We start from the raw sequence: 16,600 nt of genomic DNA on the forward strand, positions 1-16,600 counted from the left end.
CAAGCACTTGAGACCACTCGGCCTGACAAAACATTTGTTAAATGTCTCGATGGGATCGACACATGGCCCTGCCATTGCTCTACCTCACTTTCATTGATTTCAATCTGGGGTTTACATACAGCAACAACAGTTTTTTAAGATCATTTGCCACATGAAAAAAAAACAGGGTGAGGTAACCGAGTGGTGAAGGAGATGGACTGCTAATCCATTATGCTCTGCATGCATGGGTTTGAATCCCATCCTCATTGTGTAACAATTAAAATTCTGTGCTTTATTTTGGCACTGGAAGATTTTGACTTTCACAAACACTGGTAAAATTGCTGACTGCCACAGCGAGAGCACAGGACTTGGTATCTGAGTGGTGAAGGCGATGAACTGCATGTGTGGATTATAACACCAACCTCTTCACAAAACATTTGTTATTTCCTCTCTTTCATGGCCCCACATGAAAATAGAAACCCTGTTCAAGCCTCGAGCGACTAATAAGATTCAGGTATTGAAGAATAGCTTCACCAAGGGCAACCTCAATGTGGGATTTGAACCGACACCTCAACACACTTAATCAAGCACTTGAGACCACTCGGCCTGACAAAACTTTGTTAAATGTCTCGATGGGATCGACACATGGCCCTGCATTGCTCTACCTCACTTTTATTGATTTCACCTTTATTTAACAGGTACTAGTTGAGAACAAGTTCTCATTTCATGCGACCTGGCCAAGATAAAGCATAGCAGTGTGAGGTACAACAAAGAGTTACACATGGAGTAAACAATTAATCCAGTCAATAACACAGTAGAAAACGAAGGGGGGGTCTATATACAATGTGTGCAAAAGGCATGAGGAGGTAAAATAATTACAATTTAGATTAACACTGGAGTGATAAAAGATCAGATGGTCATGTACAGGTAGAGAATTGGTGACTGCAGAAGAGCAGAAAAGTAAATAAATAAAAACAGTAGGGGATGAGGTAGGTGAACTGCATGGTGGATTATTTACCAATAACCTATGTACAGCTGCAGCGATCGGTTAGCTGCTCAGATAGCTGATGTTTGAAGTTGGTGAGGGAGATAAAAGTCTCCAACTTCAGCGATTAATAAGTTCCAGTCACAGGCAGCAGAGCTGGACCGAAGGGCGGCCAAATGAGGTGTTGGCTTTAGGATGATCAGTGAGATACACCTGCTGGAGCACGTGCTACGGACCATCGGACCAGTGAGCTGAGATAAGGCGGAGCTTTACTAGCATAGACTTGTAGATGACCTGGAGCCAGTGGGTCTGGCGACGAATATGTAGCGACCAGCACTAGAGCTGGCTTGATATGTAAATCTGGGTTTACATACAAAACAACAGTTTTTTAAGATCATTTGCCACTTGAAAAAAAACAGGATGAGGTAGCCGAGTGGTGAAGGAGATGGACTACAAATCCATTATGCTCTGCATGCATGGGTTCGAATCCCATCCTCATTGTGTAACAATTAAATTCTGTGCTTTTTTTGGCACTGGAAGATTTGACTTTCACAAACACTGGTAAAATTGCTGACAGTTTTTTAAGATCATTTGCACATCCAAAAAACAGGATGAGGTGGCTGAGTGGGTAAGGCGATGGACTGCTAACCATTATGCTCTGCATGCATGGGTTCGAATCCCATCCTCATTGTGTAACAATTAAAATTCTGTGCTTTATTTTGGCACTGGAAGATTTTGACTTTCACAAACACTGGTAAAATTGCTGACTGCCACAGCGAGAGCACAGGACTTGGTATCTGAGTGGTGAAGGCGATTAACTGCATGTGTGGATTATAACACCAACCTCTTCACAAAACATTTGTTATTTCCTCTCTTACATGGCCCCACATGAAAATAGAATCCCTGCTCAAGCCTCGAGCGACTAATAAGATTCAGGTATTGAAGAATAGCTTCACCAACGGCAACCTCAATGGTGGGATTTGAACCGACACCTCAACACACTTAATCAAGCACTTGAGACCACTCGGCCTGACAAAACATTTGTTAAATGTCTCGATGGGATCGACACATGGCCCTGCCATTGCTCTACCTCACTTTCATTGATTTCAATCTGGGGTTTACATACAGCAACAACAGTTTTTTAAGATCATTTGCCACATGAAAAAAACAGGGTGAGGTAGCCGAGTGGTGAAGGAGATGGACTGCTAATCCATTATGCTCTGCATGCATGGGTTCGAATCCCATCCTCATTGTGTAACAATTAAAATTCTGTGCATTATTTTGGCACTGGAAGATTTTGACTTTCACAAACACTGGTAAAATTGCTGACTGCCACAGCGAGAGCACAGGACTTGGTATCTGAGTGGTGAAGGCGATGAAGTGCATGTGTTGATTATAACACCAACCTCTTCACAAAACATTTGTTATTTCCTCTCTTACATGGCCCCACATGAAAATAGAATCCCTGCTCAAGCCTCGAGCGACTAATAAGATTCAGGTATTGAAGAATAGCTTCACCAACGGCAACCTCAATGGTGGGATTTGAACCGACACCTCAACACACTTAATCAAGCACTTGAGACCACTCGGCCTGACAAAACATTTGTTAAATGTCTCGATGGGATCGACACATGGCCCTGCCATTGCTCTACCTCACTTTCATTGATTTCAATCTGGGGTTTACATACAGCAACAACAGTTTTTTAAGATCATTTGCCACATGAAAAAAAACAGGGTGAGGTAGCCGAGTGGTGAAGGAGATGGACTGCTAATCCATTATGCTCTGCATGCATGGGTTCGAATCCCATCCTCATTGTGTAACAATTAAAATTCTGTGCATTATTTTGGCACTGGAAGATTTTGACTTTCACAAACACTGGTAAAATTGCTGACTGCCACAGCGAGAGCACAGGACTTGGTATCTGAGTGGTGAAGGCGATGAACTGCATGTGTTGATTAGAACACCAACCTCTTCACAAAACATTTGTTATTTCCTCTCTTACATGGCCCCACATGAAAATAGAATCCCTGCTCAAGCCTCGAGCGACTAATAAGATTCAGGTATTGAAGAATAGCTTCACCAAGGGCAACCTCAATTGTGGGATTTGAACCGACACCTCAACACACTTAATCAAGCACTTGAGACCACTCGGCCTGACAAAACATTTGTTAAATGTCTCGATGGGATCGACACATGGCCCTGCCATTGCTCTACCTCACTTTCATTGATTTCAATCTGGGGTTTACATACAGCAACAACAGTTTTTTAAGGTCATTTGCCACTTCAAAAATAACAGGGTGAGGTGGCTGAGTGGTTAGGCGATGGACTGCTAATCCATTATGCTCTGCAAGCATTGGTTTGAATCCCATCTTCATCGTGTAACAATTTAAATTCTGTGCTGTATTTTGGCACTGGAAGATTTTGACTTTCACAAACACTGGTAAAATTGCTGACTGCCACAGCGAGAGCACAGGACTTGGTATCTGAGTGGTGAAGGCGATGAACTGCATGTGTGGATTATAACACCCAACCTCTTCACAAAACATTTGTTATTTCCTCTCTTACATGGCCCCACATGAAAATAGAATCCCTGCTCAAGCCTCGAGCGACTAATAAGATTCAGGTATTGAAGAATAGCTTCACCAAGGGCAACCTCAATTGTGGGATTTGAACCGACACCTCAACACACTTAATCAAGCACTTGAGACCCACTCGGCCTGACAAAAACATTTGTTAAATGATCTCATGGGATCGACACATGCCCTGCCATTGCTCTACCTCACGTTCATTGATTTCAATCTGGGGTTTACATACAGCAACAACAGTTTTTTAAGATCATTTGCCACATGAAAAGAACAGGGTGAGGTAGCCGAGTGTGAAGGAGACTGGACTGCTAATCCATTATGCTCTGCATGCATGGGTTCGACTCCCATCCTCATTGTGTAACAATTAAAATTCTGTGCATTAATTTGGCACGGGAAGATTTTGACTTTCACAAACACTGTAAAATTGCTGAACTGCCACAGAGAGAGCACAGGACTTGGTATCTGAGTGGTGAAGGCGATGAACTGCATGTGTGGATTAGAACACCAACTCTTCACAAAACATTGTTATTTCCTCTCTTACATGGCCCCACACTGAGAATAGAATCCCTGCTCAAGCCTCGAGGACTATAAGATTCAGGTATGTGAAGAATAGCTTCACCAAGGGCAACCTCAATTGTGGATTTGAACCGACACCTCAACACACTTAATCAAGCACTTGAGACCACTCGCCTGACAAAACATTTGTTAAATGTCTCGATGGGATCGACACATGGCCCTGCATTGCTCTACCTCACTTTCATTGATTTCAAATCTGGGGTTTACATACAGCAACCAACAGTTTTTAAGGCATTTGCACATGAAAAAAACAGGGTGAGGTAGCCGAGTGGTGAAGGAGATGGACTGCTAATCCATTATGCTCTGCATGCATGGGTTCGAATCCATCCTCATTGTGTAACAATTAAAATCCTGTGCATTATTTGGCACTGGAAGATTTTGACTTCACAAACACTGTAAAATTGGCTGACTGCCACAGCGAGAGCACAGGACTTGGTATCTGAGTGGTGAAGGCGATGAACTGCATGTGTGGATTATAACACCAACCTCTTCACAAAACATTTGTTATTTCCTCTCTTACATGGCCCCACATGAAAATAGAATCCCTGCTCAAGCCTCGAGCGACTAATAAGATTCAGGTATTGAAGAATAGCTTCACCAAGGGCAACCTCAATGGTGGGATTTGAACCGACACCTCAACACACTTAATCAAGCACTTGAGACCACTCGGCCTGACAAAACATTTGTTAAATGTCTCGATGGGATCTACACATGCCCTTTGCCATTGCTTTGGCTACCTCAACTTATCGATTGATTTAAATCTGGGGTTACATACAGGCAACAACAGTTTTTAAGATCGGATTTGCCACAGGTGAAAATCAACAGGGTGAGGTAGCCTGAGTGGTGAAGGATATGATGCTAATCCATTATGCTCTGCATGCATGGGTTCGACTCCCATCCTCATTGTGTAACAATTAAAATTCTGTGCATTATTTGGCCACTGGAAGATTTTGACTTTCACAAACACTGGTAAATTGCTGACTGCCACAGCGAGAGCACAGGACTTGGTATCGAGTGTGAAGGCGCATGAACTGCATGTGTTGATTAGAACACCAACCTCTTCACAAACATTGTTATTCCTCTCTTACATGGCCCACATGAAAAATAGGAATCCCTGCTCAAGCCTCGAGCGACTAATAAGATTCAGGTATTGAAGAATAGCTTCACCAAGGGCAACCTCAATTGTGGGATTTGAACCGACACCTCAACACACTTAATCAAGCACTTGAGACCACTCGGCCCTGACAAAACATTTGTTAAATGTCTCGATGGGATCGACACATGGCCCTGCCATTGCTCTACCTCACTTTCATTGATTTCAATCTGGGGTTTACATACAGCAACAACAGTTTTTTAAGGTCATTTGCCACTGCAAAAAAACAGGTGAGGTGGCCGAGTGGTTAGGCGATGGACTGCTAATCCATTATGCTCTGCAATGCATTGGTTTGAATCCCATCTTCATCGTGTAACAATTAAATTCTGTGCTGTATTTGGCACTGGAAGATTTTGACTTTCACAAACACTGGTAAAATGGCTGACTGCCACAGCGAGAGCACAGGACTTGGTATCTGAGTAGAGAAGGCGATTAACTGCATGTGTGGATTATAACACCAACCTCTTCACAAACATTTGTTATTTCCTCTCTTACATGGCCCCTACATGAAAATAGAATCCCTGCTCAAGCCTCGAGCGACTAATAGATTCAGGTATTGAAGAATAGCTTCACCAACGGCAACCTCAATGGTGGGATTTGAACCGACACCTCAACACACTTAATCAAGCACTTGAGACCACTCGGCCTGACAAAACATTTGTTAAATGTCTCGATGGGATCGACACATGGCCCTGCCATTGCTCTACCTCACTTTCATTGATTTCAATCTGGGGTTTACATACAGCAACAACAGTTTTTTAAGATCATTTGCCACATGAAAAAGAACAGGGTGAGGTAGCCGAGTGGTGAAGGAGATGGACTGCTAATCCATTATGCTCTGCATGCATGGGTTCGACTCCCATCCTCATTGTGTAACAATTAAAATTCTGTGCATTATTTTGGCACTGGAAGATTTTGACTTTCACAAACACTGGTAAAATTGCTGACTGCCACAGCGAGAGCACAGGACTTGGTATCTGAGTGGTGAAGGCGATGAACTGCATGTGTTGATTATAACACCAACCTCTTCACAAAACATTTGTTATTTCCTCTCTTACATGGCCCCACATGAAAATAGAATCCCTGCTCAAGCCTCGAGCGACTAATAAGATTCAGGTATTGAAGAATAGCTTCACCAAGGGCAACCTCAATGTGGGATTTGAAACCGACACCTCAACACACTTAATCAAGCACTTGAGACCACTCGGCCTGACAAAACATTTGTTAAATGTCTCGATGGGATCGACACATGGCCCTGCCATTGCTCTACCTCACTTTCATTGATTTCAATCTGGGGTTTACATACAGCAACAACAGTTTTTAAGATCATTTGCCACATGAAAAAACAGGGTGAGGTAGCCGAGTGGTGAAGGAGATGGACTGCTAATCCATTATGCTCTGCATGCATGGGTTCGAATCCCATCCTCATTGTGTAACAATTAAAATCCTGTGCATTATTTGGCACTGGAAGATTTTGACTTTCACAACACTGGTAAAATTGCTGACTGCCACAGCGAGAGCACAGGACTTGGTATCTGAGTGGTGAAGGCGATGAACTGCATGTGTGGATTATAACACCAACCCTCTTCACAAAACATTTGTTATTTCCTCTCTTACATGGCCCCACATGAATATAGAATCCCTGCGCAATCCTAGAGCGACTAATAAGATTCAGGTATTGAAGAAGTAGCTTCACCAAGGGCAACCTCAATGGTGGGATTTGAACCGACACCTCAACAACTTAATCAAGCACTTGAGACCACTCGGCCTGACAAAACATTTGTAAATGTCTCGATGGGATCGACACATGGCCCTGCCATTGCTCTACCTCACTTTCATTGATTTCAATCTGGGGTTACATACAGCAACAACAGTTTTTTAAGATCATTTGCCACATGAAAATAAACAGGGTGAGGTAGCCGAGTGGTGAAGGAGATGGACTGCTAATCCATTATGCTCTGCATGCATGGGTTCGACTCCCATCCTCATTGTGTAACAATTAAAATTCTGTGCATTATTTTGGCACTGGAAGATTTTGACTTTCACAAACACTGGTAAAATTGCTGACTGCCACAGCGAGAGCACAGGACTTGGTATCTGAGTGGTGAAGGCGATGAACTGCATGTGTTGATTATAACACCAACCTCTTCACAAAACATTTGTTATTTCCTCTCTTACATGGCCCCACATGAAAATAGAATCCCTGCTCAAGCCTCGAGCGACTAATAAGATTCAGGTATTGAAGAATAGCTTCACCAAGGGCAACCTCAATTGGTGGGATTTGAAACCGACACCTCAACACACTTAATCAAGCACTTGAGACCACTCGGCCCTGACAAAACATTGTTAAATGTCTCGATGGGATCGACACATGGCCCTGCCATTGCTCTACCTCACTTTCATTGATTTCAATCTGGGGTTTTACATACAGCAACAACAGTTTTTTAAGATCATTTGCCACATGAAAAAAAACAGGGTGAGGTGGCCGAGTGGTTAAGGCGATGGACTGCTAATCCATTATGCTCTGCATGCATTGGGTTCGAATCCATCTCATTGTGTAACAATTAAAATTCTGTGCTTTAATTTTGGCACTGGAAGATTTTGACTTTCACAAACACTGGTAAAATTGCTGGACTGCCACAGCGAGAGGCACAGGACTTGGTATCTGAGTGCGTGAAGGCCGATTGACACTGCATGTGTGGATTATAACACCAACCTCTTCACAAAACATTTGTTATTTCCTCTCTTACATGGCCCCACATGAAATAGAATCCCTGCTCAAGCCTCGAGCGACTAATAAGATTCAGGTATTGAAGAATAGCTTCACCAAGGGCAAACCTCAATTGTGGGATTTGAACCGACACCTCAACACACTTAATCAAGCACTTGAGACCACTCGGCCTGACAAAACATTTGTTAATGTCTCGATGGGATCGACACATGGCCCTGCCATTGCTCTACCTCACTTTCATTGATTTCAATCTGGGGTTTACATACAGCAACAACAGTTTTTAAGATCATTTGCCACATAAAAATAACAGGATGAGGTAGCCGAGTGGTGAGGAGATGGACTGCTAATCCATTATGCTCTGCATGCATGGGTTCGAATCCCATCTTCATTGTGTAACAATTAAATTCTGTGCTTATTTTGGCACTGGAAGATTTTGACTTTCACAAACACTGGTAAAATGCTGACTGCCACAGCGAGAGCACAGGACTGGTATCTGAGTGGAGAGGCGATGAACTGCATGTGTGGATTATAACACCAACCTCTTCACAAAACATTTGTTATTTCCTCTCTTACATGGCCCCACATGAAAATAGAATCCCTGCTCAAGCCTCGAGCGACTAATAAGATTCAGGTATTGAAGAATAGCTTCACCAACGGCAACCTCAATGGTGGGATTTGAACCGACACCTCAACACACTTAATCAAGCACTTGAGACCACTCGGCCTGACAAAACATTTGTTAAATGTCTCGATGGGATCGACACATGGCCCTGCCATTGCTCTACCTCACTTTCATTGATTTCAATCTGGGGTTTACATACAGCAACAACAGTTTTTTAAGATCATTTGCCACATGAAAAAAACAGGGTGAGGTAGCCGAGTGGTGAAGGAGATGGACCTGCTAATCCATTATGCTCTGCATGCATGGGTTCGAATCCCATCCTCATTGTGTAACAATAAAATTCTGTGCATTATTTTGGCACTGGAAGATTTTGACTTTCACAAACACTGGTAAAATTGCTGACTGCCACAGCGAGAGCACAGGACTTGGTATCTGAGTGGTGAAGGCGATGAACTTGCATGTGTGGATTATAACACCAACCTCTTCACAAAACATTTGTTATTTCTCTCTTACATGGCCCCACATGAAAATAGAATCCCTGCTCAAGCCTCGAGCGAACTAATAAGATTCAGGTATTGAAGAATAGCTTCACCAAGGGCAACCTCAATTGTGGATTTGAACCGCACCCTCAACACACTTAATCAAGCACTTGAGACCACTCGGCCTGACAAAACATTGTTAAATGTCCTCGATGGGATCGACACATGGCCCTGCCATTGCTCTACCTCACTTCATTGATTTCAATCTGGGGTTTACATACAGCAACAACAGTTTTTTAAGATCATTTGCCACATCGAAAATAACAGGGTGAGGTAGCCGAGTGGTTAAGGAGATGGACTGCTAATCCATTATGCTCTGCATGCATTGGTTCGACTCCCATCCTCATTGTGTAACAATTAAAATTCTGTGCATTATTTTGGCACTGGAAGATTTTGACTTTCACAACACTGGTAAAATGCTGACTGCCACAGCGAGAGCACAGGACTTGGTATCTGAGTAGAGAGGCGATTAACTGCATGTGTGGATTATAACACCACCTCTTCACAAAACATTTGTTATTTCCTCTCTTACATGGCCCCACATGAAAATAGAATCCCTGCTCAAGCCTCGAGCGACTAATAAGATTCAGGTATTGAAGAATAGCTTCACCAACGGGCAACCTCAATTGTGGGATTTGAACCGACACCTCAACACACTTAATCAAAGCACTTGAGACCACTCGGCCTGACAAAACAATTTGTTAAATGTCTCGATGGGATCGACACATGGCCCTGCCATTGCTCTAGCCTCACTTTCATGATTTCAATCTGGGGTTTACATACAGCCAACAACAGTTTTTTAAGATCATTTGCCACATGAAAAAAAACAGGGTGAGGTAGCCGAGTGGTGAAGGAGATGGACTGCTAATCCATTATGCTCTGCATGCATGGGTTCGAATCCCATCCTCATTGTGTAACAATTAAAATCCTGTGCATTATTTTGGCACTGGAAGATTTTGACTTTCACAAACACTGGTAAAATTGCTGACTGCCACAGCGAGAGCACAGGACTTGGTATCTGAGTGGTGAAGGCGATGAACTGCATGTGTGGATTATAACACCAACCTCTTCACAAAACATTTGTTATTTCCTCTCTTACATGGCCCCACATGAATATAGAATCCCTGCGCAATCCTAGAGCGACTAATAAGATTCAGGTATTGAAGAGTAGCTTCACCAAGGGCAACCTCAATGGTGGGATTTGAACCGACACCTCAACACACTTAATCAAGCACTTGAGACCACTCGGCCTGACAAAACATTTGTTAAATGTCTCGATGGGATCGACACATGGCCCTGCCATTGCTCTACCTCACTTTCATTGATTTCAATCTGGGGTTTACATACAGCAACAACAGTTTTTTAAGATCATTTGCCACATGAAAAAAACAGGGTGAGGTAGCCGAGTGGTGAAGGAGATGGACTGCTAATCCATTATGCTCTGCATGCATGGGTTCGACTCCCATCCTCATTGTGTAACAATTAAAATTCTGTGCATTATTTTGGCACTGGAAGATTTTGACTTTCACAAACACTGGTAAAATTGCTGACTGCCACAGCGAGAGCACAGGACTTGGTATCTGAGTGGTGAAGGCGATGAACTGCATGTGTGGATTATAACACCAACCTCTTCACAAAACATTTGTTATTTCCTCTCTTACATGGCCCCACATGAAAATAGAATCCCTGCTCAAGCCTCGAGCGACTAATAAGATTCAGGTATTGAAGAATAGCTTCACCAAGGGCAACCTCAATGGTGGGATTTGAACCGACACCTCAACACACTTAATCAAGCACTTGAGACCACTCGGCCTGACAAAACATTTGTTAAATGTCTCGATGGGATCGACACATGGCCCTGCCATTGCTCTACCTCACTTTCATTGATTTCAATCTGGGGTTTACATACAGCAACAACAGTTTTTTAAGATCATTTGCCACATGAAAAAAAACAGGGTGAGGTAGCCGAGTGGTGAAGGAGATGGACTGCTAATCCATTATGCTCTGCATGCATGGGTTCGAATCCCATCCTCATTGTGTAACAATTAAAATTCTGTGCATTATTTTGGCACTGGAAGATTTTGACTTTCACAAACACTGGTAAAATTGCTGACTGCCACAGCGAGAGCACAGGACTTGGTATCTGAGTGGTGAAGGCGATGAACTGCATGTGTGGATTATAACACCAACCTCTTCACAAAACATTTGTTATTTCCTCTCTTACATGGCCCCACATGAAAATAGAATCCCTGCTCAAGCCTCGAGCGACTAATAAGATTCAGGTATTGAAGAATAGCTTCACCAAGGGCAACCTCAATGGTGGGATTTGAACCGACACCTCAACACACTTAATCAAGCACTTGAGACCACTCGGCCTGACAAAACATTTGTTAAATGTCTCGATGGGATCGACACATGGCCCTGCCATTGCTCTACCTCACTTTCATTGATTTCAATCTGGGGTTTACATACAGCAACAACAGTTTTTTAAGATCATTTGCCACATGAAAAAAACAGGGTGAGGTAGCCGAGTGGTGAAGGAGATGGACTGCTAATGCCATGCATGCTCTGCATGCATGGCGCTCCATCATCATCGAATTAAATCTCTCATTATGGCAATTAAAATTCTGTGAAGGCACTGGAAGATTTGACTTTCACAAACACTGGTAAAATTGCTGACTGCCACAGCGAGAGCACAGGACTTGGTATCTGAGTGGTGAAGGCGATTAACTGCATGTGTGGATTATAACACCAACCTCTTCACAAAACATTTGTTATTTCCTCTCTTACATGGCCCCACATGAAAATAGAATCCCTGCTCAAGCCTCGAGCGACTAATAAGATTCAGGTATTGAAGAATAGCTTCACCAAGGGCAACCTCAATGGTGGGATTTGAACCGACACCTCAACACACTTAATCAAGCACTTGAGACCACTCGGCCTGACAAAACATTTGTTAAATGTCTCGATGGGATCGACACATGGCCCTGCCATTGCTCTACCTCACTTTCATTGATTTCAATCTGGGGTTTACATACAGCAACAACAGTTTTTTAAGATCATTTGCCACATGAAAAAAAACAGGGTGAGGTAGCCGAGTGGTGAAGGAGATGGACTGCTAATCCATTATGCTCTGCATGCATGGGTTCGAATCCCATCCTCATTGTGTAACAATTAAAATTCTGTGCATTATTTTGGCACTGGAAGATTTTGACTTTCACAAACACTGGTAAAATTGCTGACTGCCACAGCGAGAGCACAGGACTTGGTATCTGAGTGGTGAAGGCGATGAACTGCATGTGTTGATTATAACACCAACCTCTTCACAAAACATTTGTTATTTCCTCTCTTACATGGCCCCACATGAAAATAGAATCCCTGCTCAAGCCTCGAGCGACTAATAAGATTCAGGTATTGAAGAATAGCTTCACCAAGGGCAACCTCAATGGTGGGATTTGAACCGACACCTCAACACACTTAATCAAGCACTTGAGACCACTCGGCCTGACAAAACATTTGTTAAATGTCTCGATGGGATCGACACATGGCCCTGCCATTGCTCTACCTCACTTTCATTGATTTCAATCTGGGGTTTACATACAGCAACAACAGTTTTTTAAGATCATTTGCCACATGAAAAAAACAGGGTGAGGTAGCCGAGTGGTGAAGGAGATGGACTGCAAATCCATTATGCTCTGCATGCATGGGTTCGAATCCCATCCTCATTGTGTAACAATTAAAATTCTGTGCTTTATTTTGGCACTGGAAGATTTTGACTTTCACAAACACTGGTAAAATTGCTGACTGCCACAGCGAGAGCACAGGACTTGGTATCTGAGTGGTGAAGGCGATGAACTGCATGTGTGGATTATAACACCAACCTCTTCACAAAACATTTGTTATTTCCTCTCTTACATGGCCCCACATGAAAATAGAATCCCTGCTCAAGCCTCGAGCGACTAATAAGATTCAGGTATTGAAGAATAGCTTCACCAAGGGCAACCTCAATGGTGGGATTTGAACCGACACCTCAACACACTTAATCAAGCACTTGAGACCACTCGGCCTGACAAAACATTTGTTAAATGTCTCGATGGGATCGACACATGGCCCTGCCATTGCTCTACCTCACTTTCATTGATTTCAATCTGGGGTTTACATACAGCAACAACAGTTTTTTAAGATCATTTGCCACATGAAAAAAAACAGGGTGAGGTAGCCGAGTGGTGAAGGAGATGGACTGCTAATCCATTATGCTCTGCATGCATGGGTTCGAATCCCATCCTCATTGTGTAACAATTAAATTCTGTGCATTATTTTGGCACTGGAAGATTTTGACTTTCACAAACACTGGTAAAATTGCTGACTGCCACAGCGAGAGCACAGGACTTGGTATCTGAGTGGTGAAGGCGATGAACTGCATGTGTGGATTATAACACCAACCTCTTCACAAAACATTTGTTATTTCCTCTCTTACATGGCCCCACATGAAAATAGAATCCCTGCTCAAGCCTCGAGCGACTAATAAGATTCAGGTATTGAAGAATAGCTTCACCAAGGGCAACCTCAATGGTGGGATTTGAACCGACACCTCAACACACTTAATCAAGCACTTGAGACCACTCGGCCTGACAAAACATTTGTTAAATGTCTCGATGGGATCGACACATGGCCCTGCCATTGCTCTACCTCACTTTCATTGATTTCAATCTGGGGTTTACATACAGCAACAACAGTTTTTTAAGATCATTTGCCACATGAAAAAAACAGGGTGAGGTAGCCGAGTGGTGAAGGAGATGGACTGCTAATCCATTATGCTCTGCATGCATGGGTTCGAATCCCATCCTCATTGTGTAACAATTAAAATTCTGTGCATTATTTTGGCACTGGAAGATTTTGACTTTCACAAACACTGGTAAAATTGCTGACTGCCACAGCGAGAGCACAGGACTTGGTATCTGAGTGGTGAAGGCGATGAACTGCATGTGTGGATTATAACACCAACCTCTTCACAAAACATTTGTTATTTCCTCTCTTACATGGCCCCACATGAAAATAGAATCCCTGCTCAAGCCTCGAGCGACTAATAAGATTCAGGTATTGAAGAATAGCTTCACCAAGGGCAACCTCAATGGTGGGATTTGAACCGACACCTCAACACACTTAATCAAGCACTTGAGACCACTCGGCCTGACAAAACATTTGTTAAATGTCTCGATGGGATCGACACATGGCCCTGCCATTGCTCTACCTCACTTTCATTGATTTCAATCTGGGGTTTACATACAGCAACAACAGTTTTTAAGATCATTTGCCACATGAAAAAAACAGGATGAGGTGGCCGAGTGGTTAAGGCGATGGACTGCTAATCCATTATGCTCTGCATGCATGGGTTCGAATCCCATCCTCATCGTGTAACAATTAAAATTCTGTGATTTATTTTGGCACTGGAAGATTTTGACTTTCACAAACACTGGTAAAATTGCTGACTGCCACAGCGAGAGCACAGGACTTGGTATCTGAGTAGTGAAGGCGATTAACTGCATGTTTGGATTATAACACCAACCTCTTCACAAAACATTTGTTATTTCCTCTCTTACATGGCCCCACATGAAAATAGAATCCCTGCTCAAGCCTCGAGCGACTAATAAGATTCAGGTATTGAAGAATAGCTTCACCAAGGGCAACCTCAATGGTGGGATTTGAACCGACACCTCAACACACTTAATCAAGCACTTGAGACCACTCGGCCTGACAAAACATTTGTTAAATGTCTCGATGGGATCGACACATGGCCCTGCCATTGCTCTACCTCACTTTCATTGATTTCAATCTGGGGTTTACATACAGCAACAACAGTTTTTTAAGGTCATTTGCCACTTGAAAAAAAACAGGATGAGGTGGCCGAGTGGTTAATGCGATGGACTGCTAATCCATTGTGCTCTGCATGCATGGGTTCGAATCCAATCCTCATCGTGTAACAATTTAAATTCTGTGCTTTATTTTGGCACTGGAAGATTTTGACTTTCACAAACACTGGTAAAATTGCTGACTGCCACAGCGAGAGCACAGGACTTGGTATCTGAGTGGTGAAGGCGATTAACTGCATGTGTGGATTATAACACCAACCTCTTCACAAAACATTTGTTATTTCCTCTCTTACATGGCCCCACATGAAAATAGAATCCCTGCTCAAGCCTCGAGCGACTAATAAGATTCAGGTATTGAAGAATAGCTTCACCAAGGGCAACCTCAATGGTGGGATTTGAACCGACACCTCAACACACTTAATCAAGCACTTGAGACCACTCGGCCTGACAAAACATTTGTTAAATGTCTCGATGGGATCGACACATGGCCCTGCCATTGCTCTACCTCACTTTCATTGATTTCAATCTGGGGTTTACATACAGCAACAACAGTTTTTTAAGATCATTTGCCACATGAAAAAAAACAGGGTGAGGTAGCCGAGTGGTTAAGGCGATGGACTGCTAATCCATTATGCTCTGCATGCATGGGTTCGAATCCCATCCTCATTGTAACAATTAAAATTCTGTGCATTATTTTGGCACTGGAAGATTTTGACTTTCACAAACACTGGTAAAATTGCTGACTGCCACAGCGAGAGCACAGGACTTGGTATCTGAGTGGTGAAGGCGATGAACTGCATGTGTGGATTATAACACCAACCTCTTCACAAAACATTTGTTATTTCCTCTCTTACATGGCCCCACATGAAAATAGAATCCCTGCTCAAGCCTCGAGCGACTAATAAGATTCAGGTATTGAAGAATAGCTTCACCAAGGGCAACCTCAATGGTGGGATTTGAACCGACACCTCAACACACTTAATCAAGCACTTGAGACCACTCGGCCTGACAAAACATTTGTTAAATGTCTCGATGGGATCGACACATGGCCCTGCATTGCTCTACCTCACTTTCATTGATTTCAATCTGGGGTTTACATACAGCAACAACAGTTTTTTAAGATCATTTACCACTTGAAAAAAAACAGGATGAGGTAGCCGAGTGGTGAAGGAGATGGACTACAAATCCATTATGCTCTGCATGCATGGGTTCGAATCCCATCCTAATTGTGTAACAATTAAAATTCTGTGCTTTATTTTGGCACTGGAAGATGTTGACTTTCACAAACACTGCTAAAATTGCTGACTGCCACAGCGAGAGCACAGGACTTGGTATCTGAGTGGTGAAGGCGATTAACTGCATGTGTGGATTATAACACCAACCTCTTCACAAAACATTTGTTATTTCCTCTCTTACATGGCCCCACATGAAAATAGAATCCCTGCTCAAGCCTCGAGCGACTAATAAGATTCAGGTATTGAAGAATAGCTTCACCAAGGGCAACCTCAATGGTGGGATTTGAACCGACACCTCAACACACTTAATCAAGCACTTGAGAC

At 43.0% G+C, this 16,600-nt stretch overlaps 3 non-coding genes across 3 annotated transcripts; all 3 read left to right on the plus strand.

Annotated features, from left to right (window-relative positions):
- The first annotated feature begins 1,383 nt into the window (after positions 1-1,383).
- Positions 1,384-1,465, plus strand: trnac-aca (transfer RNA cysteine (anticodon ACA)). The gene has a single exon. It is a non-coding gene; the product is annotated as a tRNA-Cys (tRNA).
- Positions 1,466-14,502: 13,037 nt separating this feature from the next.
- trnas-gcu (transfer RNA serine (anticodon GCU)) lies at positions 14,503-14,584 on the plus strand. The gene has a single exon. It is a non-coding gene; the product is annotated as a tRNA-Ser (tRNA).
- Positions 14,585-16,188: 1,604 nt separating this feature from the next.
- Positions 16,189-16,270, plus strand: trnac-aca (transfer RNA cysteine (anticodon ACA)). The gene has a single exon. It is a non-coding gene; the product is annotated as a tRNA-Cys (tRNA).
- The last annotated feature ends 330 nt before the right edge of the window (positions 16,271-16,600 follow it).

This window comes from Oncorhynchus kisutch, unplaced genomic scaffold (genome assembly GCF_002021735.2).
Source record: "Oncorhynchus kisutch isolate 150728-3 unplaced genomic scaffold, Okis_V2 scaffold2888, whole genome shotgun sequence".
NCBI classification, from domain to species: Eukaryota; Metazoa; Chordata; class Actinopteri; order Salmoniformes; family Salmonidae; genus Oncorhynchus; species Oncorhynchus kisutch.